At 41.3% G+C, this 26,805-nt stretch overlaps 1 protein-coding gene across 2 annotated transcripts in view; it reads left to right on the plus strand.

Moving 5' to 3' along the window:
* XRCC4 (X-ray repair cross complementing 4) overlaps positions 1–26,805 on the plus strand; it is a 3,243,137-nt gene that overhangs the window by 370,900 nt on the left and 2,845,432 nt on the right. The window contains exon 1 of one of the 2 annotated variants that reach the window (XM_044064257.1): positions 13,760–13,919. The exons of the other annotated variant lie outside the window; for it this stretch is intronic. The gene's annotated coding sequence lies outside the window, so the exon portion shown is untranslated. Of the gene's footprint in view, positions 1–13,759; positions 13,920–26,805 lie in introns of those variants that run through there. 2 annotated transcript variants of the gene reach the window in all.

The raw sequence follows: 26,805 nt of genomic DNA on the forward strand, positions 1-26,805 counted from the left end.
CAAGTCACAGGTACTGGCCCAAATGCTACACAGTCCGTCTCAGCAGACAACTGTTGGTCCACACCCGTTACAGTTCCTCCTTCAACTCTACCCCAGAGCTTGGAGTTGGAGTCTTCGGGCATGGTTACTGCTACGGCTGGAGGGCGGATACCCCCTTCTGTTCCTTCAGCTCCTACTCTTATCTCCTCTTCCTTAGAGGGATTCGGTGGTCGGCCTTCCATGCTCTCCTCCGAGGGTGAGTGGCATCGGACCCTTGTCGCTCTTCCTTGGAGCCTCGGCCTTGGTGAGCTCGGCTCCGACATCTGCCTCGGAGACTTCCCTTTCGGTGGCCCTGGGTTCCTAGCTCTTGAGCGGGTTCTCTCGGACCTGCCTGGGAGGGAGCATTCGAGGTGATGAAGAGTGTACTGGCCACTGGTATCAGTCAGCAGTCTCTTCCCGTAGCTCCTCCCTCTGTTGTACCTGTTGACATCTCTGCCACTTCTCTTGCTACAGGACCCAGAGATCCTCCGCCTCAGATTTCACCATTGGGAATTTCCCCTCTTCGAGGATTCTCCTGATGTTTGGAGATCCTCCTAGGAAGAGGACTTGTAAGAGGAAGCATGTAGACTCCCGAGTCTGTCACGTCGGATACTGACTTTGATGAGTCAGAGGGATCCCCTAGATCCCCTCTGAGGATGTCTCCTTTTCAGACATCCTAGAACTTCTAAAACAGAGGGAAACTGGCCCACCAACAATCCCTCTGAGGATGAGTCAGTATACCTAGAGGCGTTTGGATCTCGGCCCTCCACCTCCTGGGTGTCTCCGCCTTCGACCCCTTATGCAGGTTATTGCGAAGGCGTGGACAGCTCCTGACTCTGTAGAGCCAGTCCCTAGGAGGCCTTGTAAATTTATCACTGCCCCTAGTGACAAACAATTCCTTACCAACGGTGTTCCGCTGATGCCATGGTGGTGGCTGCGGCCACCAAAAGGAACTTGCAGATCCTTCCGTGCCCGTCCATCCTCCTAATAAGGACTCTAGGACCATGGATAGGTGGCAAGCGGATGTTTTCCTCAGCGACCTTTGCTATGTTAAGCTGAATTATCTTTGTCACTTCACCAGACTCCAGAGATATCCTGAAGGAGCTGGGAGAAGTAGTTCAGGATCCTACAGCTGCAGGGGCTCAAGAAAAGATTGCTTCGCAGCTAGGAACCCTCAATTCCATTGCTAACTCCTCCATGCGGCTAATATATTATGCTGCGGATGGGCAGTAGAGCCGCAGGCACAGGTGTGGCTCTTAGGCGCCAAGCCTGGATGCGGCTATGTGATTTTTGGATCCCTTTAAGGCGTCCTTCACAAATTCTCCCTTTGATGGGTCAGCTTTGTTTGGCCCTCAGGTGAAGGAGACCTTGACCAGGTGTGAGCAGGACGGCAAGACTCTTTCTGCTGTTGGAGTCCGTTTTCCACCCCTTCTAGGCCTTATCCCAAAGGACAGAAGGGTGGGAAGATGTGGTTCCGTAAATCCCAAGGAGTCACGCCAGATTCACGTGGTCAGTTTACCCCTAGAGGCAGAGGAGGTAACAACAACAGGCGCCTAGAGGCAGAGGGGTCGAAGAACCAGGGAAACAGGGAGCCTCTCTCTGATAAGCCCTTTCAGCATCCCTGAGGTGTTGCCCGGCTGTCCCTCCTTGGAGGCAGTCGGGAAGATTATCACTGTACCCAGCAGCCTGGCATTCCCTCACTCAAGACAGATGGGTACAGTCGATCATATCCAAGGGTTACATAATTCCTTTCGAGGAAAGTCCCTTCCCTCAAGTTCCCTTCCAGATGTACCACCGGTCTAAGGGACATTGCAGAGTTAGAAATCAAAACTACTGCAAAAAGAGCCATTCAGCCAGTTACAATAGACCATTCAGAGCCGGAATCTACTCAAGGTTCTTTTGGTCCCCAAAAGACGGGAGACTGGAGACCAATATTGGATCTCAGCAGACTCAACAAGTCTGTCAGGAAGACAAGATTCGAATGGTCACTCTTCAGTCAATTCTGCCCTTCTTACAGAAGGACAACTGGATGTGCTCAATAGATCTTCAGGATCGTACTATCACATCAAAATTCACAGACGCTCCAGGAGATTTCTCCGCTTTCGGCTGGGGTCCAGTCATTTCCAGTTCAGAGCCCTGCCCTTTGGTCTCACTACAGCCCCCAGAGTGTTCACCAAATGCATGGCAGTGGTCACGGCTCACCTGAGACGTCAAGGATTCCAGGTGTTTCATCTCGGCGACTGGCTCCTGTCAGCCACCACCAGGCATCAGCTTATACAAGCCAGGGATTACACAATAGACCTTTGTTCTCATTTGGGCATCTCAGTCAACTTGAAAAGTCATCCTTATCGCCCTGCCAGTCTATTACCTTCATAGGCAAACTTAAACACTGTTCGGATGTCAGCTACCCTTACAGAACAAAGAGTTTCAGACATTCAGACTCATGTCAGGATCATTCTGGCCAGCAAGAAAGTACAGGCCAGAATGGTTCTAAAGGTTTTAGGTCTCATGGCTGCGGCCATTACTCTTCTCCCCTGGCTCGATTCTACATGCCTCCTTCAGTGGATGCTGTTCACACAGTGGTCATACCAGCAACTCCCAATGCGTCACCAGATTCTGGTGACACAAACATGCAAAGAACATCTTGCTTGGTGGATCACATCGTCTCAGGTTCACCAAGGCAGGTGCTTTGTACCTCCGTCCCGATAGCCACTGTCACCACGGATGCCTCCCTGATCGGGTGGGGGTCATTATCAGGGCAGGATGGTTCATGGGGGTACCATCTGCACATAAATGTCCTGGAGATGAGAGCAGTGCTTTTAACGTTGCAAGCCCTCAACGACTTTCTTCCCGTAGGGACAATTGCAGTCCACACAGACAACATGTCTGTAGTTTGGTATATCAACAAACAGGGCGGAACCAAGTCCTACCCCTTGTGTCGAGAAGCTCAGACTATGGCAATGGGCGATCTCCTCTCATCGGTTTCTGGTAGCAACGCATATCCCTGGGAAAACCAACATTATAGCGGACAGATTGAGCAGAGCTATTCTCATGCCTCACGAGTGGTCTCTCAAGCAATCCATAGCGGAAGAGATTTTTCTGGAATGGGGTCGTCCATGTTGCGATCTTTTGCTACTCCCCAAAACAGCAAATGTCCAGACTTCTTCAGCCTCTTCCTCTATCAGGCCATCCCCAGAGACGCTCTGACCCAGGATTGGCCCCAGGGACTTCTTTATGCCTTCCTCCATTTCCTCTGATCCCTCAGGTGATCCAGAAAGCTACCGTTTTGAGAGCCAAATTGATTCTCATTGCCTTACTGGCCTCGACAAGTTTGGTTCCCGTTCCTCCATCATCACCTTTTGGTGCAGCCGTGGCGTCTGGACCCAGTGCCAGATCTACTGATTCACCAATCCGGTCAGCTGCGGTCAATCCCTTCTCTCAACCTCACAGCATGGTTGCTCCACTTCCTTCCTTAGCCAGGCTTCCTTTGATCTCTAACCCAGTTAGAGATATCATAGTAACTTCACTAAAATCCTCTACCAGGAGGATTTACACAAGCAAATGGAACGTTTCTCTTATTGGGCTAAGGCCCAAAATATTGATCCTTTACTGCCCCTGTTCAGGCAGTTCTGGACTTTAGCAGAGATTTTTCATGCAGGCTCCTCTTCTTCCACAGTCAGAGTTCAGTTGGCTGCTATTTCTAATTTTCATGTCGGGATAGCAGATCATAATATTATGTCCCATAGGCTCTGCAGGGCCTTCTTGAAAGGAATTTTCCTACTAAAGCCTCCAATCAGGAATCCTCCTCCTCAGTGGGATCTAAATTTAGTGCTGACATCCTTGATTCTTCCGAGCCAGCTGTTTCTGGTTCCCTAAAATATCTTTCTTGGAAAACGTTATTCTTAGTGGCTATTACATCTGCCAGGAGGGTGTCTGAACTTCATGCTCTTTCGGTTCGACCCCTATTTGATTTTTCACAAAGACAGAGTATCTTTGAGAACTAATCCATCCTTTTTACCTAAGGTTGCTTCAAAAAATCTGAATCAATCCATTGATCTCCTGTATTTTTCCTAACTATTCAGATAGAGCTGAACAAAAGCTACATTATCTTGACGTCCACCGTCAGCTTAGATATTATTTGGACAGAACAAAAATTTAGAAAATCTGATCAACTTTTTGTTTCCTATGCGGATAATAAAAAGGCCTTCCTGTTTCTAAAGTGACTTTGTCCAGATGGCTTTCTTCAGTCATCACTGAAATTTATACGATCAGGGAAAACAGCTGTGCTCAAAACCTAAAGCACATTCAACTAGGAGTTTAGCTACTTCTACAGCTTTTCAAGCTAGACTGCCTTTGGACACTATTTGTGCAGACCACTTGGGCCACTCCTCACACTTTTGTTTCCCATTACAAATTGGACTTGGCCTCCAGGGACAGAGCCAGTTTTGGCTCTACAGTCCTCAAGAGTTTGTTCCATAGAGCCACCCAGGATAGAGGTGCTAGGGGCGTCCCATCAAGCAAGAATGAGATTGACAACTTAACATTAGAAGTTATGTACCTACCATAACGTTCCATGTTAGTTGTCTTCTACCCTCCTTCCCCTGGCCTGGACAGACCTTGTATAAGAAACTATTATGCTAAAGACCATTCAGACCTGGTCCTTTTTCCATCTGTAAGTTTCTTCTTCCTTTGGGAAGTATTTTATGCTTGGTGTTATTGCCCTTTTGTCAACAAACGAGATCTGGGTACTTACTGCCTTGCATCATGGGATATGGGGCTGCCTCGAGCTGGTAAAAGGAGTTCTCGAGCTAAAGCAAGTGCGAGCCGAGGATTCAACCCATCAAGCAAGAAAGAAGGCGAGAGAAGACAACTAACATGGAACGTTATGGTAGGTACATAACTTCTTATTCAGTGCAGACTGTTAGCTTGTAACTATTGATGTGCACAACTTGTATTCTGTTATTCCCCACCATGAGGGCCTCGTGTTTGGAAGAAATTTTGTTTGCTATTGATGTACTAGATTTTGATAAAATCAGTGTAGCTGTGACCTTAACGCACTTGGTACTATCTAACAATTTTTTATTTTTTGAGGGTCAGTTGTTCAAACATCTTAATGGAGTGGCTTTGGACCCAGCCTGTGCCCTCACAATTGCTAACTGGGAACAGAATTGCATTTTTAACACACCCTACAAAAATTGTTGGAGATATTACACCCTGTTTTTGGATGATATCGTTATTGTTTGGACTGACACTATGGAGAAATTGAGTGAGTTTTTAAAGTATAATGTTTCCACCCATTTTTAAAATGTTCTTTTTCTGATGATGGTAGTATTACATTTTTGGACATAATATCGTCTAAAGATTATATGAATGAATGTTTTATTTCTAAGAATTATAGGAAACCCACTTTCTCCAACAGCTACCTCCACTACAATAGCTGGCACCCAAAATTTCAGAAAAAAGCTGTGGTCAAAGGCCAGCTAGTGAGACATGCCAGAATGGTTTCAGACGTGTCTGCTTTTTTGATGGAGTGTGACAAACTGTTGGAGATTGTTCTATCCAACTGAATTTTTATTAGACATTAATAACTAGGTAGTGGGGAAAAGGCAGAGGGGGTTTTACATGCCCTTGCTACCAAAACCTTTTAGTATTTCTGGTGGATCACTCAGTGCAAAGCACTCCATGGCGAGACTGGATAAAGGGGTGGACTTCGGTAAACCCTTTATTCTAACCTTTACCACTGACACGTACAGAATAGTGAATTGTATTTTAGAAAACTGGCTCATTATATCCTCTGATGAACACTTGAGGAGGTTGTTGGGTGGCAGGCCAAAAATGGTTTATAGGAAAAACAAATGTTTCAAGAATCTATTGGAAAGAAAATTCAGGAATATGAGCAAGTGCAGTAATAGTGGTATGTTTAAATGAGGCATAACAATGTACCCAACACTCTAGTCATAGGTGACTCTATAGTCAGGCACACTGATGTTCCACTCACCAGGCTAAACAAGGAGAAAGTTACTGTCAGTTGCCTGTCGGGTGCCAGGATCCGCCACATAACGCATGCACTCAGGTCACTCCACAAAAAGTACAAATATGACTCTGTCATTATCCATGTTGGTGTGAATGACCTGAGACGTACCTTCCTGGACTACATGAAAGGAGACATGGAGGAGCTCTCTGATCTTGTAGCCCAGGCAGGTATGACCCTAGCCCTGAGTAGCATCCTACCATCACCCAGAATGATACCACAGTACAAGGACAAAATGATTGACTTCAACAATTGGCTAAGCTTCTGGTGTCATTTTAAGGGGATCCAGTATCTGTCTGCCTGGGATGACATGATCAACAGACCACAATGTTTTGCCAGAGATGGCCTACACCTGTCGTACTTGGGATTCCAGATACTGGTTAAGGCTTTTGCCACCCTATAGTGCCTTTTTTTAGGCAAGGTTCAAATTTCAAATTCACCACCGTAACAGGTACAAGCAAGCAAAATCTGAGGGTAATGCTACGCAATGCTAGAAGTCTAAACCTCAAAATGCATTCACTCGAGGCACTCCTTAAAATGGAGAACATCGACATCTGTGCAGTGACAGAAACCTGGTTCAAGGCTCCAGAGAGCACCCCTGCATTACCAGGCTATAATTCATACCACACCTTTCGGCCACCTAAGCTGGACCGAAACACTAAAGGAAGAGGCGTGTCCATATTCATTAAGGATATCCACAACTCCAGGCTAGTTCCTCAGCTTTATGCATCTGAGATTATCCAAGTGCAACTAACTCTGGGCAAGACCGCAGTCCAAATTGTAACTTGCTACAGATCCCCCACCATGCCCCAGGATTCCCACTCCTCATTTCTTGATGCACTGGAAAATATTAGGGTACAACCCAACACCCTAATAATAATGGGTGATTTCAGCTACCCCACCATTAACTGGGAAAACTACTCCTGTACCAACTATTTTGCTCAACGTTTTCTGGAATTCATAAATTTCAACGCCTTGGATCAACCTATCCACACCCCCACCAGGGGCAGCAATATCCTAGACCTGGTCATTACCAACATAGGTAACCGGTGTTCCACACCAGAGGTCAGTTCCTCATTGGTCAGATCCGACCACAAGCTAATCAGCCTAGACATCCACATCCCGCCCCCACTCCCAATTAGGGAAACCACCGTAAAAAAATTCTCCAATGCCAACTTTACGCTTCTTAAGACAGAAGTACAGACTTTATGACACCCATGCAGATGGACAATAGAGGTACGACTGCTGAATCCTACACATATGCACTTTATAAGCATTTACACGAGTGCATGGATCGTGCTGTCCCTAACAGAACCAAGATGCTTTCCTCCAAAAAATGGAAGCCAATCTGGTGGTCCCCTGAAATAAACTCTACAATAGAAGAAAGAAACTGTTGCAAAAAAGAGTAAAATCTCATGACTGGAAGAACTCCCTGGTCAGTCTCAGTAAGAAGCTGAGATCTCTCATAAAATCCTCCAAAGCTAGTTATGAAAACAAAATCGCCACTGATTCTAAAGACAACCACAAAACATTCTATAGCTATGTCAAGAATCTCAATGGCAACACTCAGATCTGCTCTGAGTTGCAGCACAATGGCACTAAATATACAGAACCAAATGATATTGCCAACATTCTGGCAGATAGGTTCAGTGCTAACTTTACCCCCCCCCACCCCCTAAAGGGCCCATCTCTATACCGGAAGAATGCAAAGTTCCTGTAATCACGGCTGCACAGGTAAAAACCACACCCTCCAAAGCCAAGAACACAGCATTCATGGGATCTGACAACATCCCAGCCTGTGTTCTACATTAACTATAGAATGAACTGGCACCCCACCTAAGCACCATGTTCAATCATAGCCTCACCTCAGGCTTTGTGCCCACTGAATGGAGCACAGCGACTGTTATCCCACTCCACAAAGGGGGAGCCACTACAAACCCCGGGAACTACCGCTCCATTAGCCTAACAAGCCTGGTTTGCAAGGCCATAGAACGTGTCATCCTGGAACTTATAAACAAAGACATTGGTAATCTCCAAACTCTAGACCCCACCCAGTTCGGGTTTGTAAAAGGCAGATCATGTCTCCTAAACCTGATTGACTTCTTTGAAGCAGTCAACAAAGCCGTACACGAGGGTAAGGTGGTTCACACAGCCTATCTAGATCTCGCCAAGACTTTTGACACCATCCCCCACCCTGGAATTATAGATAAACTCACTAAACTTAGGTATAAATCCCTATGTCACAAGATAGGTTGCCAACTGGCTCACTGACAGAACCCACAATGTGAAAGTAGCAGACTTCAAATCCAACTTCAGACCAGTGACAAGTGGAGTACCACAGGGTTCAGTCCTGGGTCCTCTCCTGTTTCGTATTTACTTTTTTTGAAGTACAGGCTAACACAGAAGGTCTTTTGCTAACGAAGTTTGCAGATGACTGCAAACTAGGAGCCATAACTGAAACTTCTAATGATGTGGACATCCTACAAAAGGACCTCACTGAGACAGATGCCTGGTGTCAAAGCCATGGCCTCAAGCTCAATGCCAAAAAGTGCATTGTCATCCCCTTTGGTAAAACCTCTGTACCCATGAGCTACCACATAGGTGGTAGTCTACTTAACACCGAAAGTGTGATAAGAGACCTTGGGACACAGGTGGACAGTAGTCTCTCCTTTGATTATCACATCCCCACAGTAGTCAGGAAATCCTTCTACATGGCACACCTCATCACAAAAGGTTTTTCATCCAGGAAAAAAGAGGTCATTGTTCCTCTCATCACTCATTAGACCCATTATAGAGTGCAACACCCCTTTTGGTATGTACCGCAAAATACATCTACAACAACTGGAAAGGCTGCAGAAATACCTCACAAAGAGGATTACCGGCCTGAAACAGATGCCCTACGCAGACTGTCTCAAAAAAGCTCCAGCTTACTCAGAGGCAATCTCTGCCTAACATACAAAGCTATGTCCAACCCAGAGCTGTTGGACATGCTCCACTTAAAGAAATCCCAATCCCTCCGAGCTACACACTCTAGGGACCTAGACCTTGTCACCACAATAAACAGAACATGCTGGAGAGATAGATTCCTGTCCCGGAGACTTACCATACTCTGGAACAAACTACCTATCTATATCAAACAAAGCTCCTCATTAGCACTCTTCAAGAAAAATCTTGATGATTGGATGGGAAATGGGAAATTCACCCCGGGGATCACATCTGTGGCTCTGCTTGACAGGGACACAGGAAAATAATTTTCTTGATTGGCGAAAGCCAGGGTACTTTTTTGGCTAGGCTTGTATAGGCCCTAGGGCTGATAGCCTAGTACCTACCTATGAACCTATGTTGTAGGCAGTGCCATTTTATATGAGTGGGTGATACTGTTTATATTAAAAGGCACAAATTTAAAGTTAAAGGGCATTTCAAGTGTGAGCCTAGTTGGATAGTTTATATTGCCCGTTGTGATTTTTGTCCTGCCTTTTATACAGGGAAAACTTCAAGAATGATGTTAGAGATTCACTCTTCTCCTGCATTTTTTATGTTTTTTTTTTTTTTTTTATTATGTCAGCACTTGGCACTTTAAGATACCATTTGGAAATAGCAAAAACCTTCTGGAAGGTCGATCAGCTATTCTTTATTAAGAAGGTAATGTATGGGACAATCAGTGATAAGAAGACAGTTTGTAATGGTTGGCCCATGCTATTTCTGCTGCTATTCCCACCTTAGCAAGTCAGTTGCAAGCAAGGTTAAAGCTTACTTTGCCAGGGCTTTGGCTTCTTCTCTGGCTTTTTGGAATGGAGTAGATTCTAAAAGTTTTCTAGAGGTGGCATCTTGATCTTCTGTCCAGGCTTTTACAAAGCACCTCATTCAGGATTCCTTTTTCAGGATCAGAGCTAGTTCTTCTCGGACCATTTTTCTTCAGTTTATGGGTTCATAAATATTTTTTCCTCCCTATTTTTCTAAGCTATGGTAGTCTACTCAAATAGCTTCTACTACTGAAACCGTGCTCCACCTTAAGCTTCAAAAAGCTGTCTGGTTGGTCAAATCCTTAGCAGGATATAACCCTAACAGATCAGGCTACTACAACAGTGATTAGTTAGAACATCCACTTTTATGGCAATTCTGACTTACACTACTGTACTTACCTTTTTCTTCAACATCTTAACTACTGCTGTTAGTTGTATTCTGTCTATATCAGCATGGCTGTCTGCACCTCACTCCTATAAACCCTCTCTGTGTGTACAGATTATTATATCTGTGACACTACCAGCCCAGCTATATGGAATTTTGCAAATATTTCTATGTCTTTTGTGAATATTGATATGATTTATACAGAACTGTATGTTATGTACTGAGCTTCAAGACTGTAACCACAGCATACCCTGCTGGAACATAGAAGATTAACTTACAAAACTTCAAGAAATAAGTTGAAATTAAGTGCTTTACGATTGTGCTATAAAAGTTAGTTTCATTGCAGAAACAGACACAATGTCTAGAGCTAGAAGTTTTTCTATTGTATGGAAAGAAAAGTAATTACTAAGTTTAAAATGTAAAGTTTTCTATTGCTTTACGACTTCCTAGTAGCTACACAGTTCTGAGCAAACAACTGAGAGAAATGTATTTCTCACACAAGGATGTAAAAACTCTATTAGTTTCTGGTTTAGCCTGGGAACTGAAGTTAGGTCACAAAAAGTGATGTCATCCAGGCTAACCCAGCAGTAATGTTTGATATTAATTTAAGAACTCTCTCAGAGAGACTGATGAGCATTTTGTATTTTGTCTTTAACCTGGAAACATCCATCATCATCATCACATCTGCACTTGCTTGTAAGTAAGATTCAGGGCATAGTTGTTGTTTGTCTTTCGGCTTTTTCCTGGTAAGGGCTCGCCACAGTGGAACTCCGGTCCGCTAATGATTGGCAGTAGATTTTTACGAAACGCCGAGGTGCCAGCTCAATGCCCAACCTTCAACGAGGGCATGCCCATTTACGCACACATGTCTTTCGAACATTACCCAACCACGGGGAGGACATGCAGACTCCACACAGAAGGCACTCCCAAGCCACACCGAGAATTGAATGGGAGAACCTCTTGCTGTGAGGTAACAATGCTACCGCCATACCACAGCGACAATTATGTATCTCTTTTAAATATAGACAGGAATATAGTAAAGATTAGTTTAGATGTTTTCTGTATTTATTTGAGACTGTCCTGTAGTGTTGTTTTAAAATATTTCCTGTAATTTTGAACTCTGAAGTAACTGTGTTTGTTTACTGAGTATTGTTTTGTTCTTTTATTATTAAATATATTTAAACCTATATTTGTGTGACATATTTAAGCTGTTAGAGTACTTGCATGTGGATTTGGTGACACCGTACAGGCCACTCCTAAATAGCCTTGCAAGACTTGGACAGACTACCATTTGGATTAATAGTAACATTACACAGTCGGACTGGACACCCTTTGTAAGGACCTTATAGTAGCTGATAAGTGAGGGTGGCTGATGGCAGCTGGTACTACCTTATAGTCTGGGCAGAAGGGGCATAACTAGTAAACCTGCACCAGCCTTTCCCAGGGGTGTGTGTGTGTCTGTTTGTATATCAATCAAATCTCAATGTGTGTTTGTGTGTCTGTCTGTGTGTCAGCTACTTGGGCAGAGACATGAAGCACTGGTTGGACAGAGAGGGTGCTGAAGGTCTTAGCTTGGCCACTTAGCTGAGATCTTAACTCTATAGCTGTGACAGTGGGGTGTCTTATTGGGGATCTAGAGAAAGAGGGAGAAATCAGCCCCAGACTGACTGTGATCTCGGTGTGCTCTTAGGGGAAATTGTACTTTACTATGTGTGTACTTGCATCCTCCCAGTGTATATGTCCCTCAGTGTTGCCATTGGTGAGGATTGACTCTCCTTGATTACTGGGCCAGTGTAGGGGCATCACAGTATCCATAACATTGTGTGCCATATACCCATCTTCATCTTCCCCATTCCACTCCACGCACACTGACCCTTGATCATCTTATAATCTCCTGCATAAGCCTTCCTGCAGAATTTGGACCAATCTTCCTTTCATTACTGGTTTGCATCTGTGCCCAGCACAATACATATAACTTAAGAAAAACATCTATTCCATTCACCTGATCAGTCTTTGTATTCAGGTTTACAAGATTCTTGTATTCCACCTGCTGTCATTATGCCTATACTTTGACCTTGTCATCCCCTTCACAACCCATCAAGATTGCAAGCAGTTGCCAGGGAGATTTAGTATTTCTTTAAACCATCTGTCTCAGCATGTCACCATTATAAACATTTCATCTAGTCAGTAAATCACTATGACTACTGCTGATATGTAATGTAAGAATGCATATAAAGATGCCAAAACATCCTGTATTACCTTATCAATTCTGCATGACTAAGTGAATTCATAGGCCCCTTGAAGTTAAGTATTGCTTAGACCATCTGACTGAATGACTTAACCTGGTATAATACATGCTACAACCATTTAACTTAAAAAAATACTGTTTCTTTCTAATAGAAGCCCCTGAATTACGATGTGAATTCATGTCTTGGTCATTCTCCCTGAACTGTGTGACCCAATCCATGCCTTTACATAATCACTTCTTTAGTTGATCATTATCCATATTTCATTCCTCACATTTTAATCATTTTTATGAACATCACTGGTACTTATATTAAGACATTTGTTCAAATATAAAGAAAAGTTGAATGTACCATTTTTGCAAAAACAGCATTCAACAAAAAAATTCAAGGACAGAAAAGCATTTGTTCTGTTCAAACATACATAGCTTAAACTTTGTGCGTTTCACCAGTACTAAGTAAAATTATATCAGGTTTACTTAAAGCAGTGTACAAGTGGAACACATAGTGGTTGCATTCCATCTTGCAACCACCCTTAACATTCATAATATCCCAATTCCACTACACAGTCCAGTTTTCTCATTACTAGCCAAGAGGACTACACATTTACTGAATGGCTCACCAAAACAACATTGAAATAACCAATTTAAATTAAGTATTAAGTGATTTTTAACTTCTTATTAGAGGAAGCAACCTGAGGAAGCATTCATCTTCATTGAGCACTGCATAAAAGAGGTCTTAGCACCTTAGTCAGAAGGTGAAAATTGGGTAAGAGAAATGGGAAGGGTAGACACTTGTGTTGCCTAGGGAAATTGAGCAGACCATGCAGGGAGTGCCTGAGTCTTGTGGGTTGGCAAAGAATGAATCCTTAAAACAGATATAGCATTATGTATATTTAGTTAAAAAGCTATTGGAATGTCAAGCCCATTGCATTTTGTGCAGTAGCATAACCTAGTTGTATAAGCTTAACTAGTCACACTGTGCTTCCTCTCCTCGGTATTATGCTGGTCTGTCGAAAAAAACAGGCACATCTTTTATGTATATTTGCATTTGATGATGCGGGTTTCTTTGCAATATTATAGCACAAGGTTGTAGAAATTAAGTAGCTGTAGGGGGTATCACTTTCTTAATAACCATCTGTTAATGCTGTTTTAGCTGTATGTTCATGAATTCATGACTATACAATTGTGTGTGTGGGATTTATGTATACCCTTACATTGAGACAAATCATCACACATGCCAAGACTTAAAGCTCAACCCATCAAACTCTGTGCCATTCCTTGTACCCACTGACACACTATTTGCATTTTCTTTACAGGGCAGTACCCCCCCCCCCCAACTCTGCTTAGTGTCTTTACTAACTCCAGGATTGAAGAACAGTAGGAAAATGACCCTGCTGTGTTGAAATTACAGAAGAGGAAGCCTAACACCAAAAGTTACCAAACTGCAAAGTGATCAAATGTATACAGTGGAACACCACTATATCAGCACATAGTGAAGTAAGTGCTAAAGAAACCCATGACATTATATACATATGCATGTACGCATGCATCTGTGTGTTTGTGCACTCGTATACACATAACTGGAGTACCCAAAAAAGTCTTATGAACCCAGGTCAGCAATGAATGCACCAGTAGCTGTTTCACACTCATATCACACACATCTGTATGGAAAAAAGGCCATCAGTTGGCGTACTGGTCCATCATTCCTCCATTTTGTGACATCTGCAGGTAGCCAGTCATTGTGGATGAATTTTTAAGGTTTTATATTTATTCACATATTGCAATATTATTGTATTTGTTTAAAGTTTAATTTCTGTTTTTGACTGTTTATTGCTTCTTTTACAGTGCTACTTTTAATGCTTTGTAACTGCTTTATTGTGTATTTTAGCTTCTATATAACCTGGTCATATTTGAAGGTGGACCTGTATGGTCCAGTCTATCTTCCAGCTCTGTATAAAACAAGTAAGACAAGAAGCAGCTTCTATGGACCATCCTTATTATAAAAACAATTTTTTATATTAGCAAAGATTTTATTTTTGCCCATTTCTTTATTTTTCAAACACATTAACACATGCTCATGTTCTCTGCAGAATAGCTAATATTGTAGTCCAGTGAGTCCTAACTTTTCCTTCCAGGTCAGTAGGTTTGTGAACAAGGGAGCTCGCAGGATTTTTTGCAGGGGGTGCAAAACCCAGAGCCCCGCCCCTCCCCCCACAGCCCCTCCCCCATGCAGCCCCCCACATACACACACAGCCATTCCAGTGTCCCATTACTTGGCTATTTCTCCCCATTTGCCACAGACACTGTTCAAATCTATCAGTATGCATACTGTCTTATGTTTTACTTCTACAATGATTACAGATATTTGGATTTAATTTACAACTTTTATTTCAAATTTTATAGCAGAAACACTGAGGCACGCATTTCGCATTTGCTAAACAAAGCAACAGTCTTGCAATGAAAACAGACTTAGCATTAAAACTTCTCTGCTTTTGAAACTCACATTGATTGAAACAGCATTGAAACCCACATTCAAAGAGAATGCATCTGGGCAGTGGCAGGTTAAGTTTACCTTTGGGCTGTTTTCAAAGCATATCAAATGCACACATTTTTAGGCCCATGCAAAAGTATAGTGATTCATGTTCCTGATAATTGAATTATATCCCTTGTACAGCACCTACACCACCTGTTAGAGTGTATTTTAAATGTACAGTTTTGAGCATTTTCCAGTAAGCAGTGAAACAATTCAAAACATATGAACCAGTAATGACAAACTGTCTAGGTCAGAACATTTCAAACATAAAAGGCCACTCAAACTTCTATCATTATAATCCACCGATATTAGTCCATATGCACAATCTCTGCAGTCTGCAGAAGTCATCTGAATTCCACATTAAAAAGATCTGAAACTAATGAAGAGATTGTTGCTATAAAACATATATTTCAGTGTTTCATCTACAAATGTAGTGCCCATTGCCCTAGAAGAATAAATTGTCTATGTTACGTTAAAAGAAATGGTAAGCTGGTATATTGCAACAGGGAATCTGTGACAAGCTGAAAACGAGGTTCATAGTTACTAGGCACCAAAGGGACATACTCAGGACAGGACTGCAGCACCTCAGCCCCTTAAAATACACATTTACATGCTGTGGGAGTAGAAGCTACAGCCCTATGTATCAAGATGCAAGTATGCTACCTGCTGTGCTACTAACACTGCTTTAAAATTCTATACTACAATGATACCATTTGCTAAACATTTGCACATTTTTACAAACCTAGCATGATGAGCAGCAGTAAATTTCTCTTCCCTTGAAGCTCTCAATTCCTTGAAAATAAATTCCACCTGCTAACTCTAAGTAGGTCATTTCAGACACACACACTTAACCTGTTAGTAAAAGAAATCTGGACAAAGCCTAAAATAAACAGGGACAGATTAAAAATATTGCTCTGATGAACTTATAAAGTTAAGTTGCTAGAATAACAACAGGATTTGTGTTAGTAAGTATTTTTTCTAAAGGATATAGTTTCATAGTTTAGTACTAGGCTATCTGCCCTGGGGCATTTGTAAGCCTAGCCATAGTGATGTGGCTTTCGCCACCCCATGAAATGGTACAAAAATGCACAGAATAGATTTAGAATACTGTGCCTCTGTCTAGTAGTGACACAGTGAAGGTCCCCTTATATAATAGAATTAGTTTACTGTGCCCCTGTCTAGTAGTGACACAGATGTGACCCCTGGGGTAAACTTACGATCTCCCATCCACTCATCAAGATTTCTCTTGAAGAGGGTCAGTGAGGGGCTCTGCCTAACAAGAACTGGGATCTTGTTCCAGAGCATGGGAAGCCTCTGGGTTATGAATCTATCCCTCTAGCATGTCCTATTCATACTTGTGCCGAGGTTTACGTCTTTAGCTCTCGTGGTCCTGATGAATTTGGATTTTTTGAGGTGGAGCATGTCCATCAGTTCCTGATTGGACATGGCCTTGTACGTCAGGCAGAGATCACCTCTGAGCAGGCGGTATGCTACTGAATAGAGCTGGAGTTTCTTTAGTATGGCAGAAGAAGACATATGTTGGAAACCCTTGATCCTCTTGGTGAGGTACTTTTGTGGTCTCTCCAGCTGTTGCAAATGCCGGGTGAGGTACATACCAAATGGGGCATTGTACTCAATCATGGGTCTGATGAGGGAGGAGTATAGGGGTACAATGACATCCTTGGATCTGGATGTGAATCCCTTCATGATAAGGTGTGCAAGGTAGAATGTTTTTCTAACCACTTTGGCAACGTGGGTGTCAAATGAGAGGTCGCTGTCGACTTGGGTCCCTAGGTCACTGATTACTTTTTCCGTACTCAGTGGGTTGCTGTCTATGTGATAATTTGTGGGTACTTTGTTTTTCCCAAAGGGGATGACTATACATTTTTTGGCATTTAGTTTAAGGCCATGACTCCGGCACCAGTTGTCCATTTCTGTGAGGCCTTTTTGTAGGATGTATGTGTCCGCTGGTGTATCGACTATGGTGCCTAGTTTGCAGTCATCTGCAAACTTTGTCAGCCACAACCCTCCCATTTTTGCTTTAACATCTGAGAAATAAATGCCGAACAAGAGGGGACCCAGGACAGATCCCTGTGGGACACCACTTGTGACTGGCTTTGAGTCTGACATTGCTCCAGCGATTTTAACTTTATGGGTTCTGTCCTTTAGCCAGTTTGCAACCCATCTAGTGACATAAGGGTGTACGTTTAAGCTGTTGAGCTTATCTATGATGCCTGAGTGGGGTATTGTGTCGAAGGCCTTAGCCAAGTCCAGGTAGGCTGTATGGACTGCTTTGCCCTCATCAGTGGTTCTAGTGACTGTTTCGAAAAAGTCAACCAGGTTCAAAAGGCAGGATCTGCCCTTTACAAAGCCGAACTGGGTGGGGTCAAGTGTCTGTAGGTCCCCAATGTCTCTGTTTATGAGTTCCATAATGATTCTTTCCATAGCTTTGCAGACCAGGCTGGTTAAGCTTATGGGACGGTCGTTCCCAGGGTCTGTAGAGGTACCCCCTTTGTGGAGTGGGACCACTGTTGTTGTACGCCAGTGTTCAGGTACATATCCTGTAGTAAGGCTAAGGTTAAATAGCATTTTTATGTGTGGGTTTAGCTCCTCTTGGAGTTCACGTAGCACGCAACCCGGGATACTGTCAGGTCCCATTGATGCTGTGTTTTTAGCTTTGTTGAGGGCGGTTCTCACTTGGACATCTGAGATGACAGGGAGATTACATTCAGCTGGGATAAGTATTTCTTCTTTTGGGGGTGAGGGAGGGGAGAAATTTGCACTGAACCTGTCAGCCAGAATGTTGGCCATATCTGTGGGTTCAGTGTATTTTTTGTTGTTGTGAACTAACTCTGAGCATATCTGAGGGTTTCCGCCCAGGTTTCTAACATAGCTGAAGAAGTACGTAAAACTGAAAATGTCTGTCACTAATTAGCAACTGCAATCCTTTTCAGGTGGAATATGAGGCAAAAATCTGGACGTTCTGCAAAAACCTGGATAGCTGAGGCACGGCCCATGGGGTATACTACCTTCCTCTGATACACACCCCTACCTGTCAATCTCATGTCATAGCACAAGTAATGTGTAAGGCCCAAAACTGGGAACACATTGAGAAAGTTGCTCGAATAAAAGGATTTGTGTTAGAATGCATTTTCTGAATGATATGAAGTCTGAAACTGAAATGCATGTCATTATTTATTAACTTTAATGATTAGCTCATCATCCCAGTGATTTGTACCAAAAAAAAAAAAGATTTTTATGAGGAACAGACTAAAAATATAAAGCAGAAATCTGGACACTGAAAATCTATACATTTGACAGGTATGACACACATAAATCTCCCTACCTACCTTGTAGTCCCTCCTTAGAATGTGGATAGAGCAAATCATTTGGGTTTCTAGCACCGTGACAGGAATGTACTGCATTCCTAAATCAAAGTACGATTAAAGTTCACGAAATCAGTACTGTGTTAATCTTTGATGTCTGCCAAAGTGCTCTTCAGAGTACCTGCAATGAATGTGCCCAGTAATGACTCATCAGTCCTCCTGCAATTCGTATGGAGTTACATGCATTGGTAACATGTCTAAATACGAATGTATATTCTTTTTTAATAAGACCCATTGCTCCTACTACTACTACTACTACTACTACTACTGGAACTGCCTGGGTATCTTTCTTCCACACTGCTCTAATTTCTGCCTGCAAATCCTGATATAGTATGAGTCTGACTTTGTGTCTCAGTCTGCACATAACACATTGTAGTCAGTGGGTGTGGAGAGTTCAATGATCAATGCTACTTTTGTCTTCTTCTCTTGGACCACTAATATCTGGTTTTCTAGCATCTGTCTTTTGAGCTGCTGGTAATTGAGGATGATCCCATGTGATGTAGGCTTTAGCATTTTCTATGATGGTTAAATTGCAGCTCATGTTTCCAGTGTTTTTCAGTCACTTCAATACCATAATGTTTGCACAATGCCCAATGCAACAGTCTTGCCACATTATTATGCTTGTCAGTATACAGTGTCCTACCGTTAGTATGTTGCAACCATCAACGAGGTGTTCAACTTCAACTGTTTCCAGTTCTGTTTTACAAAACCTACATTTGTCTGTTTCTCCCACATGTGCAATGGACATTGTAAACCAATGTGTACATGATAGTCCACTATCTTGTGCCGCCAACATTGACCTTTCATCTCTTGGTTTGAATTCACCTCGCCTTGACCATTCCTGCTTTTGTTCCTGATTAGCATGAGGTTCTTCCAGAAGTGTTCTATACTTGCAACTATATTTATGCATTTTCTACATTTTTTCGTCTTCTCATTTGGTCCATCACCTTGTATTCTTTTGTTTCTTGGTACATTCAGTTGCTGCCCGATTTTTATCTACTTCTGGTTTGATTTCCATTTCTGCTTGATGCCGATATGCTTCTGCAAGCCTAAGCAGGGAAAAGCAGAGAAGTCATGTATCTTAGATTTATTCTCATTTTTCAAAACTTTCACTACATTTGTGAGGTCAGCAGATGTGTGGAGTCCCATGATTGCAGATCTGTACATGTAATCAATTTCAAAGAGGAATATCCCTTCTTCAGAATGTGGAAAATATATAATCTTGATATGCAGTGATTTTTTTATAAATCATTTGGTGAGTAAGAAGCATCCTTTTTTTCTTATATGATCTGTGCAACACATTAAGGTCAAACACACAAAATTAAGTTAGGACAGGAAGAGAAAATTGGTTTATAGCTTGGATTGTGTTCCTAGATGTAAATGCTGTTTTCAGGATTAATTTAAGTCATCTAAAGTATTCCTTAGTAAGTTTGATTTGCATTTGCTCATGTTTTATTGTTGATCGATTATCAGTTCCCATTCCCAAATATTTGTACACTCCCTCTTGCTGAAGTTGTTTTATATCACATTCTTGTACCAAACTGATGTTTTCTTGGTGCTGCAGTTTTCCTGCTTTAAAGGTTTGTTTTACACATTTATGAAGAATAAATGACACTCTTATATCGTCTGACTTGCAGTTGTGCTTTCAGTTCCTCTTCTGAGCTCTACAGTTTTAAATCATTGACAAAGAGAAGATGAGAGGTCTTTACACACTGTTGCTTTCTAGGAGCCACATTATAGGACAAAACAGAGTAGCAGCAGTGACAGAGTCACCCTGGAGTATTCCCAATTGAAGTTTTATCCCTGAAATAATAATTTGTCCTTCGTCATGGCTTAATTGCAAAGTGCTCTGCCACTGTTTCATGGTCACTGTCATGTAATCGATCAGTGTAAAGTGTACGTTATACATTTTAAAGTGCTCTTTTATACATGAATGTGATACTATCAAATGTTTTTGTAGTCAATCCATGTTGTACTTAGATTCTTGCCTGTTTTACAATTCTCTACTATGACTTTAACAATAAATGATTTTTTATTCCATATGACTTTCTTTTACTGCCCTTTTGTTCTATTGCCATAATTGAGCTTTCTTCTAAATGACTATAAACTCAGTCAGCATAAATTCCAGTGTGCAGTTTATACGGTGTCAGGAGGCAAGTTATTGGCCTATAATTTTCAGGGATGTTTGCAGGTTCAGGCTTAAGTAGGAGCATTTTTTTCTCATTAGCTAGATTTGTGTCTGTTCTGGGTGCGCATATAAACAGTTTACTCATGGCTGTATCTGCTAGTGATCTTGATTCTTGCCTTACTGAGATTGTCATTCCTTATGTGGTCTATTTCATTGAGACTGTTGATATGTTGTTCAGCCTTTACCAAGTTGAACAGATTGCAACATCTGGGCAATGGGCTCAAGAACCGTTGAGTAATTTGCAATAATGGAATGAGAAATAAGAAATATGCATGAAGAGCAAGCATCGAGTAAAATACTGTATGTGCTTTTTGTCTGGCACTGACAGTGCTCTTCTGAAGATCAGCCAGGCAGTCAAATATTTTATCAGACTTTTGACTAAACACATGAATGGATTTATATTTCCCGGTCCATCATGTCTCCACAGAAGAGGCATATTTGGTACCAATGCTCATCATTTTGGACTGTCACAGAAAATAAAAATGAATCTTGATAACGTCAACAGCACTACATATTTCAGGACCATCATTCAGATCACACTGACTATCCACTGTGCTGTGCTTCTCAAACTAAACCTTGTAAAGGCTGCTTTTGGATACTTTTCACGAATCTTTGCTTGAACACTGGATGCTTGCCATTATGAAGCAGCCATCATAGCCTTGTCCATGTAACTTGTCCATGTCTAGGCCGTAATTTGTATCAAATGTCATTGTCAATGAATATATAGTGTGTGCATCTTTCGCAAAAATGTGAACAAAACCAATAGTTATTCTAATCATGTCTCAAAACTTTCAGTATGTTGAGTCTTGTGAGGTCAGATGTGTGCATCCCAGGATTGCAGATCTGTACATGCAATCAATTTCAAGGAGGCCCATCCCTCCTTCAGAAGGGGGAATATATAATGTTGGTATGCACTGATTTTTTTTTATAAATCATTTGGAGAGCATGAAGCATCCTTTTTGTTTTCCTGTTTAATCGATCCAACACGTTTTGGGGCCAATCATCTCACAACTGTAATTTGGGAGAGGAAGAACTAATTGAGTTACAGCTTGAATTTTGTTCTTAGAGCTCAATGCTGATTTTAATTTAAGTGTTCCAAAATACTCCTTACGAAGTTTTATTTGCATTTGTTCATGTTTTATTGATCCTTCATCTATTGTCAAATAGTTATACACTCCCACTTGCTGAAGTTCTTTCATATCACATTCATGTCACAAATTGATGTTTTCTTGATGCTGCAATTGTCCTGCTTTGAAGGTTGCTTTTGCACATGTATCAAGACCAAATGGTCATGTCATTCTGTTATCATCTGAAAAAAGTTTTGACAACTTGCCGTTGTGCTTTCAGGTCTTCCTATGATAAGCTATACAGTTTTGCATCATCGACAAAGAGAAGATGAGAGGTCTTTACACTGTTGGTTTCTAGGAGCCAAATTATAGGGCAAGAAAGAATAGCAGTGGGGACAGTCACCCCGGAATTTTCCCCATTTAATTTTTATCCCTGGAATAAAAATTTGTCCTTTATCATAGCTTAATTGCAAAGAGGTCTGCCACCGTTTCATCATCATCACTGTAATGTAGTCGATCAGTGTAAAGTGTATGTTATACATTTTTAAGCAGTCTTATCCTTGAATGTGTGGGATACTATCAGATGCTTTTTTGAAGTCAGTCCATGCCCTACTTAGATTCTTGCCTCTTTTACAATTCTCTAGTATGACTTTAATAAATGATCCTTTGTTCCATATGACCATCTGTATTGCCCATTTGTTCTACTGCCATAATTGAGTTTTCTTCTAAATGACTATAAACTCTCTTAGCATCAGTTCCAGTGCAGAGTTTATACATCCTCGGAACCAAGGAAAGTTATTGGTTTAGGGTAGCATGCAAGTTTACTGTTAAGTAGGAGCATTGTTTTTCCTCCTCTTAGTTCGGTTGGTGTCTGTTCGGGGTGCGTATATACATAGTTCTTACTTGTGGATAAATCTTCGTGCAAAGATGTTAATACTTTTAGGCAGAAGTTACGTACTGCATCTGGGCCTGGGGTTTTCCAATTATAGGATTTGACTTTGTGTTAATCTCTCTGGCTGTTAAGTCATCCCATTTCATATCTTGTCCCTTTAAACTTGTTATTCTTTTACTTCTATCCATTTAGCATCTTTGTTATGTTGTGCAGGATCTTCGTAAGTAGTTCTCTAAAATGTATCTGTTTCTTTTGTCAATTCCTTTTACCTCATTTCCAAATTCTCTGTAAAAAATTGTTGGGTCATCAATAAATTGCTTATTTTGTACTTTTCCCTTATATTTATCTGTGTATCTTCTAAGTTCTAACTCATTCTGCCTGTGCTGAGATTTTTACTTTATTTGCGATAGTACATGACACATCCTAAGCTGTTCTAAAACTGCATACTGCCTTTATCACATCTATCTTTGTAAGTATTTTTGTAAATCTGTTCCCTCTTCTATAGTCAGTGACACGGTGACATCCCCCATTTCAATTGCTTTATAGATGCATGCTTCCATGATAGCATTCAATTTCTCACCTTCCTTTCTCTCACTACCCTGTGTTCTTGTGGCACAAAAACTTTATCAGTTATCAAATTAGCTGCATAGTAATATAGCCTGTTTACTTCTGTTATATTGCATGAATCTGTATGGACAGTCCTAATTACTTGTTTCATTTGTTTTATCAAACTTCTAACTTTCTGGGTTTTGCTGACCTTCTTAAGTCTGTTTTTATAATTTATCTTAATAATGTCTCTCTCTACCAAATCAAGCAATTCTTAGCTCATTTTCTTCTAAACTGTGGACACATTATTTGCTTTCCATTGCAGTGAGCATTCTATACAAAGTTCTATAGCATCTTCCTCCATTGCTCTGACATATGGGAACTCATTGGCCTATCAGTGACAGTATCACTCCTCAACATTGACTGCACACTTTCCACAGTTACAGTTTCCTGTTCCTTCTGTTGCTGCCCAGTTTCAAGTGAATGTTTATACGGGTTTCCTGTGAAAAGTCCTAAATATATTCATATGGCATTGGCATGTGTGACCAGTTGCTTCCCGTTCCATTGGTTTCCACTTAAATTGGATGTCCATCGATCTGTCATGTTGTGATTTGTGATGCTTTCTGAATTATATTTTCTACACTGAATCATTCACTTTGCAGGTACTCCATAACCTCAGTTTCTACTACTATAACTTTTCTGTTACGGTCTCCTTTTCTACTTTTTTCTATTTGTCTTTGTATTTTCCGTATTGTCAAGTTTTCTATCTCCAGATTCCTTTGACTGTATGTGTCTTCAAATATTGTTGCTGCTGTTTTTTTTGTATTGATTAGTTTTGCTTTCTCCCTGCTTGAAATCACCTCATCATCTGTGGATTTCTAGTATGAAATAAGACCAATGGAATTCTAATATCAAACTCGTTTAGAAATTATACATTTTGTGGGTAACTGCAATTAAAAAGCAAAAAAAAAAACGCTGAATGAACTACATGGTCAGTTTAGGCCTATGACTCCTGTGGTGAAAATATAAATTGTAAGCGTCTGCTGTGGGTACCAAAAGCGTCATTAACTTTACTGATGAACTGTTTCTTCTCACGAATGACACGTTCACGATGAGCACTAATCATGCACAGTGCTGAAAGTCTATCATCACTCATTGTACACCTTAACCAGGTCTTGACCAGTCTCAGAGTGCTGAACGATCGTTCAATGATGCAGGTAGTGGCTGGTAAGGTCAACACAATCAGAACTGCTTGCTTAGCAGCAGGAAAGAAATCACAGTGTTGCAACAAGTCAGCAAAGTCCACTGTTTTGGCTATATCTGGAACCTTAGTATGCCAATAGTCGAACCAGTTCATCATCTCTAATTCCAAATTGTCGATATGATATAGTTCATTACTGACTGCAATTCCTTTTCAGAATTCTTCACGTTCTAGGTTTTGCATCATTTTAGGATGCAGATAAAATAAGTTGAACTGAGCAGTGTTCCTGCTGGAAAAGCGAGACATCAGTGAAGAAACTAATGAGTCAAGATAGGGAATATAAATACTTCTGTAATAACTCTCAAAATCCACGGCTACTGTGTTTGCTCGGTGTGTTTGTCGACTGCAAATCCTTGGCAACACTAACTCAGTACCAAGTTTATCTGCTATTGATCTTACCTTACTGAGAATGTCATTCCTAAAGTGCTCTTCAGCATGGTTACGGTGCTCCTTAAATATTTCAATGAGTCTGTTGATGTGTTGTTGAGCCTTTATTATATCAAGTTGAACAGACTGCATCATCTGGGCAACGGGCTCAAGAACCGATGAGTAATTTGCAATAATGAAGAGAGAAATAAGAAACTTGCATGAAGAGCAAGCACTGAGTAATATATGTGCATTTTGTCTGGTTTCACCAGCAGTGATCTTCTGAAGATCAGCGAGGCAGTCAAATATTTTCTCAAAGTTTTGACTAAACACACGAATGGATTTATATTTCTCAGTCCATCGTGTCTCACACAGAAGAAGTATATTTGGTACCAATGCTCGTCGTTTTGGACTGTCACGAAAAAAAATAATAATCTTCTTGATAACACCAACAGCACTACTTATTTCAGGAACATCATTCAGATCATTGACTACAAGGTTTACTCTGTGAGACGCGCAGTGGATAAAGGCTGCTTTTGGATACTTATCACGAATCTTTGCCTGAACACCATTCTGGATGCTTGCCATTATGGATCAGCCATCATAGCCTTGTCCGAGTAATTTTTCCAAGTCTAGACCATACTTTATGCATTCACTGACAATGACATTTGATACAGACTGTGCATCTCTCGCAACAATGGGAACAAAACCCATAAACTCTTCTCGAATACAATCACCATCAACAAACCGAATGCCCAGTGACAACTGCTCAATGCCCGAGATATCTGCAGTTTCATCTGCCAATACACTAAATCCAACTGCCCTACTCGCTGAACAAACAATCTCCTTTCAAAGTACGTGTTCGCATTCTGCCAACAACTCATTTTGTTTTTACTATGGTATGTGTACCGAGCATTTCCTGCAGCTGTTTCACTGTGCTGTTTTAATATTGTGTCACCAGCTTCAATACGAAAATCTAGTAAGTCACAGAAATTTCCACCAGAGCCTTCTTTTCCACGAAGAGGAATGTCATGGGTTGCACAGTAAATAATGGTAGATAATATTGGTTCCAATTTCTTTCAGTTCTCTGCAATTTGTTTCGCTACTGCTGCATCTAGCTGTGGAATAACAGCTGTTTCTGGCTTCTGTCGTGCACAGAAAAAATTGGCAGCATCTTCAGTAGAACCTTTGTGCCATGATGACTACATGTGATTTCTTGCAGACTCATTGAAGGCATTATATTTTGTGCACACACTAGTGATGAAGCTGCCTTGCAACCCTTGGTGAACTGACTGAGGAAATAATACACAAGTTAAGCAGAGTGGGCCTTTCAAGAGAGGAGAATATGCAAGCCACGGTGAATACTGAGACAACCAACTATATCGGAATGCTCGCTTCTTGTGTGATGCATCAGCTTTGAAGTTGTAATTCTCTGGAGGGATGTATGGTTGTGTCAGTAATCATCAATTCTGTCTGATTGAATGTAACAGCCAATATCAGTTTCTGCACATACACTTTGTGGGGTCTCTCGTTGTTCCCCAAACATAGCAGAGACAGCACCTTTCTTGGTACGTTCATCAACAGACTCAGCTAGTTCTGTTACTTCAAGTTGCTCATACCTTGCTTTCTTACTAATCTGTTTGAAAATTTTTCTGATGTCCTCACTGTGTGCCATCATCACATACCCTACTTATTCAATAATAGACAACCTAAAGCATCCGATGGGCTAGTAGTACTACCTTTGTAGTAAATATCTGCAGCTCTATCAATGATGTTACTGAACAAAAGAAAAAAAAAACTGTCAGATTTGGGATTAAAAAAATGTTGATGTGTTTCAACATCACCAATTATTAACAAGTTTCTCATGCTAACCTGGACAACAACAAAAAATAAATACATAAAACTAGTTGATTTTTGCTTTTGTACATATTTATGCAAGGAAAACTTAATACTGCAGTAAGTACTATCTGGACAGAAATACGTGCTTTATGCACAGTCTTCACAGTTTTCCCAAATAAAGCAAATAAATGGTCCCTGTAGACTATGATGTTTGCAGATGACATTGTGACCTGTAGTGAGAGTAGGAAACAGGTAGTTCAGGAGATCCTGGATAGATGGAGATATGCTCTAGAGCAGGGGTGTAG

Source organism: Protopterus annectens, chromosome 2.part2, assembly GCF_019279795.1.
Source record: "Protopterus annectens isolate FY-2018-M chromosome 2.part2, PAN1.0, whole genome shotgun sequence".
Taxonomy (NCBI): domain Eukaryota; kingdom Metazoa; phylum Chordata; order Ceratodontiformes; family Protopteridae; genus Protopterus; species Protopterus annectens.